We start from the raw sequence: 10,931 nt of genomic DNA, 5'->3' as shown, positions 1-10,931 counted from the left end.
CCATGCTTTCCTTACTGTTGCCAGCACGTTTTTTATTCTTAAGTTTAGAAACTATTTTGTACTTATCGTAGAGAAAAACATTTTTTTTTTACAAATATAAGTTTTATTCGAAAGAAATTAGACCTCCGTTCTGTCTTTGGCTTACCATGCGATTTTTTAAGTCAAATCGGATTTCTCTACTTCGAACAGATAATCACTTAGGGTGAATGGTTATAGGATTAAAGTCAACTGATTTCGTTTTGTCTATTTAAGATTCAAATGTAAAAATATTTCGTATCTATCTCTCTGATTTTTAATACTTTTCGAAAATACATTTGACAGTTTCACTGCTAAACTTATACCTTTTCAAATTAGAAATAGATCAAATTACGCACTTCATAACATAAACTCGATGGAGGAAAAAGATACTTTATTAATTACCACAGTTTTTCTTTCGATGTATTTGTCCGTTTGTGGTTTGAAAAGTAAAGCTACTTACGACAATCTTGGTATGTACGATTTCTTTATATAATTGTCATAATGAAATGTGCTTGTTTGCGCACAATATTTCGAAAAATAACAAAAAAAGTAAGGAAATATTGCGCCAATGGTTCAGTGTGATGTTCGAACACGAGCCCACTCAGACGATAGCTAATATAAGCAACTCGAAGTAACCACTCGGCCATGCTTTCCTTACTGTTGCCAGCACGTTTTTTATTCTTAAGTTTAGAAACTATTTTGTACTTATCGTAGAGAAAAACATTTTTTTTTACAAATATAAGTTTTATTCGACAGAAATTAGACCTCCGTTCTGTCTTTGGCTTACCATGCGATTTTTTAAGTCAAATCGAATTTCTCTACTTCGAACAGATAAACACTTAGGGTAAATGATTATAGGATTAAAGTCAACTGATTTCTTTTTGTCTATTTAAGATTCAAAAGTAAAAATATTTCGTATCGATGTCTCTGATTTTTAATACTTTTCGAAAATAAATTTGACAGTTTCAACGCTAAACTTATACATTTTCAAATTAGAAATAGATCAAATTATGCACTTCCTAACATAAACTTGATGGAGGAAACCGATACTTTATTAATTACCACAGTTTTTCTTTCGAGGTATTTGTCCGTGTGTGGTTTGAAAAGTAAAGCTACTGACGAAAATCTTGGCATGTACGATTTCTTTATATAATTGTCATAATGAAATGTGCTTGTTTGCGCATAATATTTCGAAAAATAACAAAAAAAAAGTAAGGCAATATTGCGCCAATGGTTCAGTGTGAGGTTCCAACACGAGCCCACTCAGACGACAGCAAATATAAGCAACTCGAAGTAACCACTCGGCCATGCTTTCCTTACTGTTGCCAGCACGTTTTTTTTATTCTTAAGTATAGAAACTATTTTGTACTTATCGTAGAGAAAAACTTTTTTTTTTACAAATATAAGTTTTATTCGACAGAAATTAGACCTCCGTTCTGTCTTTGGCTTACCATGCGATTTTTTAAGTCAAATAGGATTTCTCTACTTCGAACAGATAAACACTTAGGGTAAATGATTATAGGATTAAAGTCAACTGATTTCTTTTTGTCTATTTAAGATTCAAAGGTAAAAATATTTCGTATCGATGTCTCTGATTTTTAATACTTTTCGAAAATAAATTTGACAGTTTCAACGCTAAACTTATACCTTTTCAAATTAGAAATAGATCAAATTACGCACTTCCTAACATAAACTCGATGGAGGAAAAAGATACTTTATTAATTACCACAGTTTTTCTTTCGAAGTACTTGTCCGTGTGTGGTTTGAAAAGTAAAGCTACTGACGAAAATCTTGGCATGTACGATTTCTTTATATAATTGTCATAATGAAATGTGCTTGTTTGCGCATAATATTTCGAAAAAAAACAAAAAAAAAGTAATGAAATATTGCGCCAATGGTTCAGTGTGAGGTTCGAACCCGAGCCCACTCAGACGACAGCTAATATAAGCAACTCGAAGTAACCACTCGGCCATGCTTTCCTTACTGTTGCCAGCACGTTTTTTATTCTTAAGTTTAGAAACTATTTTGTACTTATCGTAGAGAAAAACATTTTTTTTTTTACAAATATAAGTTTTATTCGACAGAAATTAGACCTCCGTTCTGACTTTGGCTTACCATGCGATTTTTTAAGTCAAATCGGATTTCTCTACTTCGAACAGATAAACACTTAGGGTAAATGATTATAGGATTAAAGTCAACTGATTTCTTTTTGTCTATTTAAGATTCAAATGTAAAAATATTTCGTATCGATGTCTCTGATTTTTAATACTTTTCGAAAATAAATTTGACAGTTTCAACGCTAAACTTATACCTTTTCAAATTAGAAATAGATCAAATTACGCACTTCCTAACATAAACTCGATGGAGGAAAAAGATACTTTATTAATTACCACAGTTTTTCTTTCGAAGTATTTGTCCGTGTGTGGTTTGAAAAGTAAAGCTACTGACGAAAATCTTGGCATGTACGATTTCTTTATATAATTGTCATAATGAAATGTGCTTGTTTGCGCATAATATTTCGAAAAATAACAAAAAAAAGTAAGGAAATATTGCGCCAATGGTTCTGTGTGAGGTTCGAACACGAGCCCACTCAGACGAGACCTAATATAAGCAACTCGAAGTAACCACTCGGCCATGCTTTCCTTACTGTTGCCAGCACGTTTTTTATTCTTAAGTTTAGAAACTATCTTGTACTTATCGTAGAGAAAAACATTTTTTTTTACAAATATCTATATATATAATTCTCCTCTTCGAGCCGTTAGAAAAAAAGCTGCAAACGCTCTCCCTACCTCCCCACCCCTACATGGTTTTAGTGAGCTGTGTTCACTCTAAATGTTTACAAGCAGAGCCAACGATTTTAAACGTAGGGGGGGGGGGAGGGGGGGGGAAGGAAGGGGGGGGGGGTTATGGTCCTTAACGAGCTACTTATAGTGTTTTAAAGAAATATTTTCAGTGTCAGCGTTGGTACTGTCGAATTCACAAATTATGAATTATTGAAAATTAGAAACAACTAAATAGCGGCGTATGTTATGCCGCGGGCCGGCTCGTAAGTTTTATTCGACAGAAATTAGACCTCCGTTCTGTCTTTGGCTTACCATGCGATTTTTAAAGTCAAATTGGATTTCTCTACTTCGAAAAGATAATCACTTAGGGTGAATGATTATAGGATTAAAGTCAATTGATTTCGTTTTGTCTATTTAAGATTCAAATGTAAAAATATTTCGTATCTATGTCTCTGATTTTTAATACTTTTCGAAAATAAATTTGACAGTTTCAACGCTAAACTTATACCTTTTCAAATTAGAAATAGATCAAATTACGCACTTCCTAACATAAACTCGATGGAGGAAAAAGATACTTTATTAATTACCACAGTTTTTCTTTCGAGGTATTTGTCCGTGTGTGGTTTGAAAAGTAAAGCTACTGACGAAAATCTTGGCATGTACGATTTCTTTATATAATTGTCATAATGAAATGTGCTTGTTTGCGCATAATATTTCGAAAAATAACAAAAAAAAAGTAAGGAAATATTGCGCCAATTGTTCAGTGTGAGGTTCGAACACGAGCCCACTCAGACGACAGCTAATATAAGCAACTCGAAGTAACCACTCGGCCATGCTTTCCTTACTGTTGCCAGCACGTTTTTTATTCTTAAGTTTAGAAACTATTTTGTACTTATCGTAGAGAAAAACATTTTTTTTTTTACAAATATAAGTTTTATTCGAAAGAAATTAGACCTCCGTTCTGTCTTTGGCTTACCATGCGATTTTTTAAGTCAAATCGGATTTCTCTACTTCGAACAGATAATCACTTAGGGTGAATGGTTATAGGATTAAAGTCAACTGATTTCGTTTTGTCTATTTAAGATTCAAATGTAAAAATATTTCGTATCTATCTCTCTGATTTTTAATACTTTTCGAAAATACATTTGACAGTTTCACTGCTAAACTTATACCTTTTCAAATTAGAAATAGATCAAATTACGCACTTCATAACATAAACTCGATGGAGGAAAAAGATACTTTATTAATTACCACAGTTTTTCTTTCGATGTATTTGTCCGTTTGTGGTTTGAAAAGTAAAGCTACTTACGACAATCTTGGTATGTACGATTTCTTTATATAATTGTCATAATGAAATGTGCTTGTTTGCGCACAATATTTCGAAAAATAACAAAAAAAGTAAGGAAATATTGCGCCAATGGTTCAGTGTGATGTTCGAACACGAGCCCACTCAGACGATAGCTAATATAAGCAACTCGAAGTAACCACTCGGCCATGCTTTCCTTACTGTTGCCAGCACGTTTTTTATTCTTAAGTTTAGAAACTATTTTGTACTTATCGTAGAGAAAAACATTTTTTTTTACAAATATAAGTTTTATTCGACAGAAATTAGACCTCCGTTCTGTCTTTGGCTTACCATGCGATTTTTTAAGTCAAATCGAATTTCTCTACTTCGAACAGATAAACACTTAGGGTAAATGATTATAGGATTAAAGTCAACTGATTTCTTTTTGTCTATTTAAGATTCAAAAGTAAAAATATTTCGTATCGATGTCTCTGATTTTTAATACTTTTCGAAAATAAATTTGACAGTTTCAACGCTAAACTTATACATTTTCAAATTAGAAATAGATCAAATTATGCACTTCCTAACATAAACTTGATGGAGGAAACCGATACTTTATTAATTACCACAGTTTTTCTTTCGAGGTATTTGTCCGTGTGTGGTTTGAAAAGTAAAGCTACTGACGAAAATCTTGGCATGTACGATTTCTTTATATAATTGTCATAATGAAATGTGCTTGTTTGCGCATAATATTTCGAAAATTAACAAAAAAAAAAGTAAGGAAATATTGCGCCAATGGTTCTGTGTGAGGTTCGAACACGAGCCCACTCAGACGACAGCTAATATAAGCAACTCGAAGTCACCACTCGGCCATGCTTTCCTTACTGTTGCCAGCACGTTTTTTATTCTTAAGTTTAGAAACTATTTTGTACTTATCGTAGAGAAAAACATTTTTTTTTTACAAATATAAGTTTTATTCGACAGAAATTAGACCTCCGTTCTGTCTTTGGCTTACCATGCGATTTTTAAAGTCAAATTGGATTTCTCTACTTCGAAAAGATAATCACTTAGGGTGAATGATTATAGGATTAAAGTCAATTGATTTCGTTTTGTCTATTTAAGATTCAAATGTAAAAAATATTTCGTATCTATGTCTCTGATTTTTAATACTTTTCGAAAATAAATTTGACAGTTTCAACGCTAAACTTATACCTTTTCAAATTAGAAATAGATCAAATTACGCACTTCATAACATAAACTCGATGGAGGAAAAAGATACTTTATTAATTACCATAGTTTTTCTTTCGAGGTATTTGTCCGTGTGTGGTTTGAAAAGTAAAGCTACTGACGAAAATCTTGGCATGTACGATTTCTTTATATAATTGTCATAATGAAATGTGCTTGTTTGCGCATAATATTTCGAAAAAAAAAAAAAAAAAAAGTAAGGCAATATTGCGCCAATGGTTCAGTGTGAGGTTCCAACACGAGCCCACTCAGACGACGGCTAATATAAGCAACTCGAAGTAACCACTCGGCCATGCTTTCCTTAAAGTTGCCAGCACGTTTTTTATTCTTAAGTTTAGAAACTATATTGTACTTATCGTAGAGAAAAACATTTTTTTTACAAATATCTATATATATAATTCTCCTCTTCGAGCCGTTAGAAAACAAGCTGCAAACGCTCTCCCTACCTCCCCACCCCTACATGGTTTTAGTGAGCTGTGTTCACTCTAAATGTTTACAAGCAGAGCCAACGATTTTAAACGTAGGGGGGGGGGAAGGAAGGGGGGGGGTTATGGTCCTTAACGAGCTACTTATAGTGTTTTAAAGAAATATTTTTAGTGTCAGCGTTGGTACTGTCGAATTCACAAATTATGAATTATTGAAAATTAGAAACAACTAAATAGCGGCGTATGTTATGCCGCGGGCCGGCTCGTAAGTTTTATTCGACAGAAATTAGACCTCCGTTCTGTCTTTGGCTTACCATGCGATTTTTAAAGTCAAATTGGATTTCTCTACTTCGAAAAGATAATCACTTAGGGTGAATGATTATAGGATTAAAGTCAATTGATTTCGTTTTGTCTATTTAAGATTTCAAATGTAAAATATTTCGTATCTATGTCTCTGATTTTTAATACTTTTCGAAAATAAATTTGACAGTTTCAACGCTAAACTTATACCTTTTCAAATTAAAAATAGATCAAATTACGCACTTCCTAACATAAACTCGATGGAGGAAAAAGATACTTTATTAATTACCACAGTTTTTCTTTCGAGGTATTTGTCCGTGTGTGGTTTGAAAAGTAAAGCTACTGACGAAAATCTTGGCATGTACGATTTCTTTATATAATTGTCATAATGAAATGTGCTTGTTTGCGCATAATATTTCGAAAAATAACAAAAAAAAAGTAAGGAAATATTGCGCCAATTGTTCAGTGTGAGGTTCGAACACGAGCCCACTCAGACGACAGCTAATATAAGCAACTCGAAGTAACCACTCGGCCATGCTTTCCTTACTGTTGCCAGCACGTTTTTTATTCTTAAGTTTAGAAACTATTTTGTACTTATCGTAGAGAAAAACATTTTTTTTTTTACAAATATAAGTTTTATTCGAAAGAAATTAGACCTCCGTTCTGTCTTTGGCTTACCATGCGATTTTTTAAGTCAAATCGGATTTCTCTACTTCGAACAGATAATCACTTAGGGTGAATGGTTATAGGATTAAAGTCAACTGATTTCGTTTTGTCTATTTAAGATTCAAATGTAAAAATATTTCGTATCTATCTCTCTGATTTTTAATACTTTTCGAAAATACATTTGACAGTTTCACTGCTAAACTTATACCTTTTCAAATTAGAAATAGATCAAATTACGCACTTCATAACATAAACTCGATGGAGGAAAAAGATACTTTATTAATTACCACAGTTTTTCTTTCGATGTATTTGTCCGTTTGTGGTTTGAAAAGTAAAGCTACTTACGACAATCTTGGTATGTACGATTTCTTTATATAATTGTCATAATGAAATGTGCTTGTTTGCGCACAATATTTCGAAAAATAACAAAAAAAGTAAGGAAATATTGCGCCAATGGTTCAGTGTGATGTTCGAACACGAGCCCACTCAGACGATAGCTAATATAAGCAACTCGAAGTAACCACTCGGCCATGCTTTCCTTACTGTTGCCAGCACGTTTTTTATTCTTAAGTTTAGAAACTATTTTGTACTTATCGTAGAGAAAAACATTTTTTTTTACAAATATAAGTTTTATTCGACAGAAATTAGACCTCCGTTCTGTCTTTGGCTTACCATGCGATTTTTTAAGTCAAATCGAATTTCTCTACTTCGAACAGATAAACACTTAGGGTAAATGATTATAGGATTAAAGTCAACTGATTTCTTTTTGTCTATTTAAGATTCAAAAGTAAAAATATTTCGTATCGATGTCTCTGATTTTTAATACTTTTCGAAAATAAATTTGACAGTTTCAACGCTAAACTTATACATTTTCAAATTAGAAATAGATCAAATTATGCACTTCCTAACATAAACTTGATGGAGGAAACCGATACTTTATTAATTACCACAGTTTTTCTTTCGAGGTATTTGTCCGTGTGTGGTTTGAAAAGTAAAGCTACTGACGAAAATCTTGGCATGTACGATTTCTTTATATAATTGTCATAATGAAATGTGCTTGTTTGCGCATAATATTTCGAAAATTAACAAAAAAAAAAGTAAGGAAATATTGCGCCAATGGTTCTGTGTGAGGTTCGAACACGAGCCCACTCAGACGACAGCTAATATAAGCAACTCGAAGTCACCACTCGGCCATGCTTTCCTTACTGTTGCCAGCACGTTTTTTATTCTTAAGTTTAGAAACTATTTTGTACTTATCGTAGAGAAAAACATTTTTTTTTTACAAATATAAGTTTTATTCGACAGAAATTAGACCTCCGTTCTGTCTTTGGCTTACCATGCGATTTTTAAAGTCAAATTGGATTTCTCTACTTCGAAAAGATAATCACTTAGGGTGAATGATTATAGGATTAAAGTCAATTGATTTCGTTTTGTCTATTTAAGATTCAAATGTAAAAAATATTTCGTATCTATGTCTCTGATTTTTAATACTTTTCGAAAATAAATTTGACAGTTTCAACGCTAAACTTATACCTTTTCAAATTAGAAATAGATCAAATTACGCACTTCATAACATAAACTCGATGGAGGAAAAAGATACTTTATTAATTACCATAGTTTTTCTTTCGAGGTATTTGTCCGTGTGTGGTTTGAAAAGTAAAGCTACTGACGAAAATCTTGGCATGTACGATTTCTTTATATAATTGTCATAATGAAATGTGTGCTTGTTTGCGCATAATATTTCGAAAAATAACAAAAAAAAGTAAGGCAATATTGCGCCAATGGTTCAGTGTGAGGTTCGAACACGAGCCCACTCAGACGACAGCTAATATAAGCAACTCGAAGTAACCACTCGGCCATGCTTTCCTTAATGTTGCCAGCACGTTTTTTTTAACTTCAGAAACTATTTTGTACTTATCGTAGAGACAAACATTTTTGTTTACTAATATAAGTTTTATTCGACAGAAATTAGACCTCCGTTCTGTCTTTGGCTTACCATGCGATTTTTTAAGTCAAATCGAATTTCTCTACTTCGAACAGATAAACACTTAGGGTAAATGATTATAGGATTAAAGTCAACTGATTTCTTTTTGTCTATTTAAGATTCAAAGGTAAAAATATTTCGTATCGATGTCTCTGATTTTTAATACTTTTCGAAAATAAATTTGACAGTTTCAACGCTAAACTTATACATTTTCAAATTAGAAATAGATCAAATTATGCACTTCCTAACATAAACTTGATGGAGGAAACCGATACTTTATTAATTACCACAGTTTTTCTTTCTAGGTATTTGTCCGTGTGTGGTTTGAAAAGTAAAGCTACTGACGAAAATCTTGGCATGTACGATTTCTTTATATAATTATCATAATGAAATGTGCTTGTTTGCGCATAATATTTCGAAAAATAACAAAAAAAAAAGTAAGGAAATATTGCGCCAATGGTTCTGTGTGAGGTTCGAACACGAGCCCACTCAGACGACAGCTAATATAAGCAACTCGAAGTAACCACTCGGCCATGCTTTCCTTACTGTTGCCAGCACGTTTTTTATTCTTAAGTTTAGAAACTATTTTGTACTTATCGTAGAGAAAAACATTTTTTTTTTACAAATATAAGTTTTATTCGACAGAAATTAGACCTCCGTTCTGTCTTTGGCTTACCATGCGATTTTTAAAGTCAAATTGGATTTCTCTACTTCGAAAAGATAATCACTTAGGGTGAATGATTATAGGATTAAAGTCAATTGATTTCGTTTTGTCTATTTAAGATTCAAATGTAAAAATATTTCGCATCTATGTCTCTGATTTTTAATACTTTTCGAAAATAAATTTGACAGTTTCAACGCTAAACTTATACCTTTTCAAATTAAAAATAGATCAAATTACGCACTTCATAACATAAACTCGATGGAGGAAAAAGATACTTTATTAATTACCATAGTTTTTCTTTCGAGGTATTTGTCCGTGTGTGGTTTGAAAAGTAAAGCTACTGACGAAAATCTTGGCATGTACGATTTCTTTATATAATTGTCATAATGAAATGTGCTTGTTTGCGCATAATATTTCGAAAAATAACAAAAAAAAAGTAAGGCAATATTGCGCCAATGGTTCAGTGTGAGGTTCCAACACGAGCCCACTCAGACGACAGCAAATATAAGCAACTCGAAGTAACCACTCGGCCATGCTTTCCTTACTGTTGCCAGCACGTTTTTTTTATTCTTAAGTATAGAAACTATTTTGTACTTATCGTAGAGAAAAACTTTTTTTTTTACAAATATAAGTTTTATTCGACAGAAATTAGACCTCCGTTCTGTCTTTGGCTTACCATGCGATTTTTTAAGTCAAATAGGATTTCTCTACTTCGAACAGATAAACACTTAGGGTAAATGATTATAGGATTAAAGTCAACTGATTTCTTTTTGTCTATTTAAGATTCAAAGGTAAAAATATTTCGTATCGATGTCTCTGATTTTTAATACTTTTCGAAAATAAATTTGACAGTTTCAACGCTAAACTTATACCTTTTCAAATTAGAAATAGATCAAATTACGCACTTCCTAACATAAACTCGATGGAGGAAAAAGATACTTTATTAATTACCACAGTTTTTCTTTCGAAGTACTTGTCCGTGTGTGGTTTGAAAAGTAAAGCTACTGACGAAAATCTTGGCATGTACGATTTCTTTATATAATTGTCATAATGAAATGTGCTTGTTTGCGCATAATATTTCGAAAAATAACAAAAAAAAAGTAAGGAAATATTGCGCCAACGGTTCAGTGTGAGGTTCGAACACGAGCCCACTCAGACGACAGCAAATATAAGCAACTCGAAGTAACCACTCGGCCATGCTTTCCTTACTGTTGCCAGCACGTTTTTTATTCTTAAGTTTAGAAACTATTTTGTACTTATCGTAGAGAAAAACATTTTTTTTTTACAAATATAAGTTTTATTCGACAGAAATTAGACCTCCGTTCTGTCATTGGCTTACCATGCGATTTTTAAAGTCAAATTGGATTTCTCTACTTCGAACAGATAATCACTTAGGGTGAATGATTATAGGATTAAAGTCAACTGATTTCTTTTTGTCTATTTAAGATTCAAAGGTAAAAATATTTCGTATCGATGTCTCTGATTTTTAATACTTTTCGAAAATAAATTTGACAGTTTCAACGCTAAACTTATACCTTTTCAAATTAGAAATAGATCAAAT

This window comes from Physella acuta, unplaced genomic scaffold (assembly GCF_028476545.2).
Source record: "Physella acuta isolate Inbredline_101_S28 unplaced genomic scaffold, ASM2847654v3 ptg000278l, whole genome shotgun sequence".
In the NCBI taxonomy this organism is placed as follows: domain Eukaryota; kingdom Metazoa; phylum Mollusca; class Gastropoda; family Physidae; genus Physella; species Physella acuta.
This window is presented reverse-complemented; position numbering follows the sequence as displayed.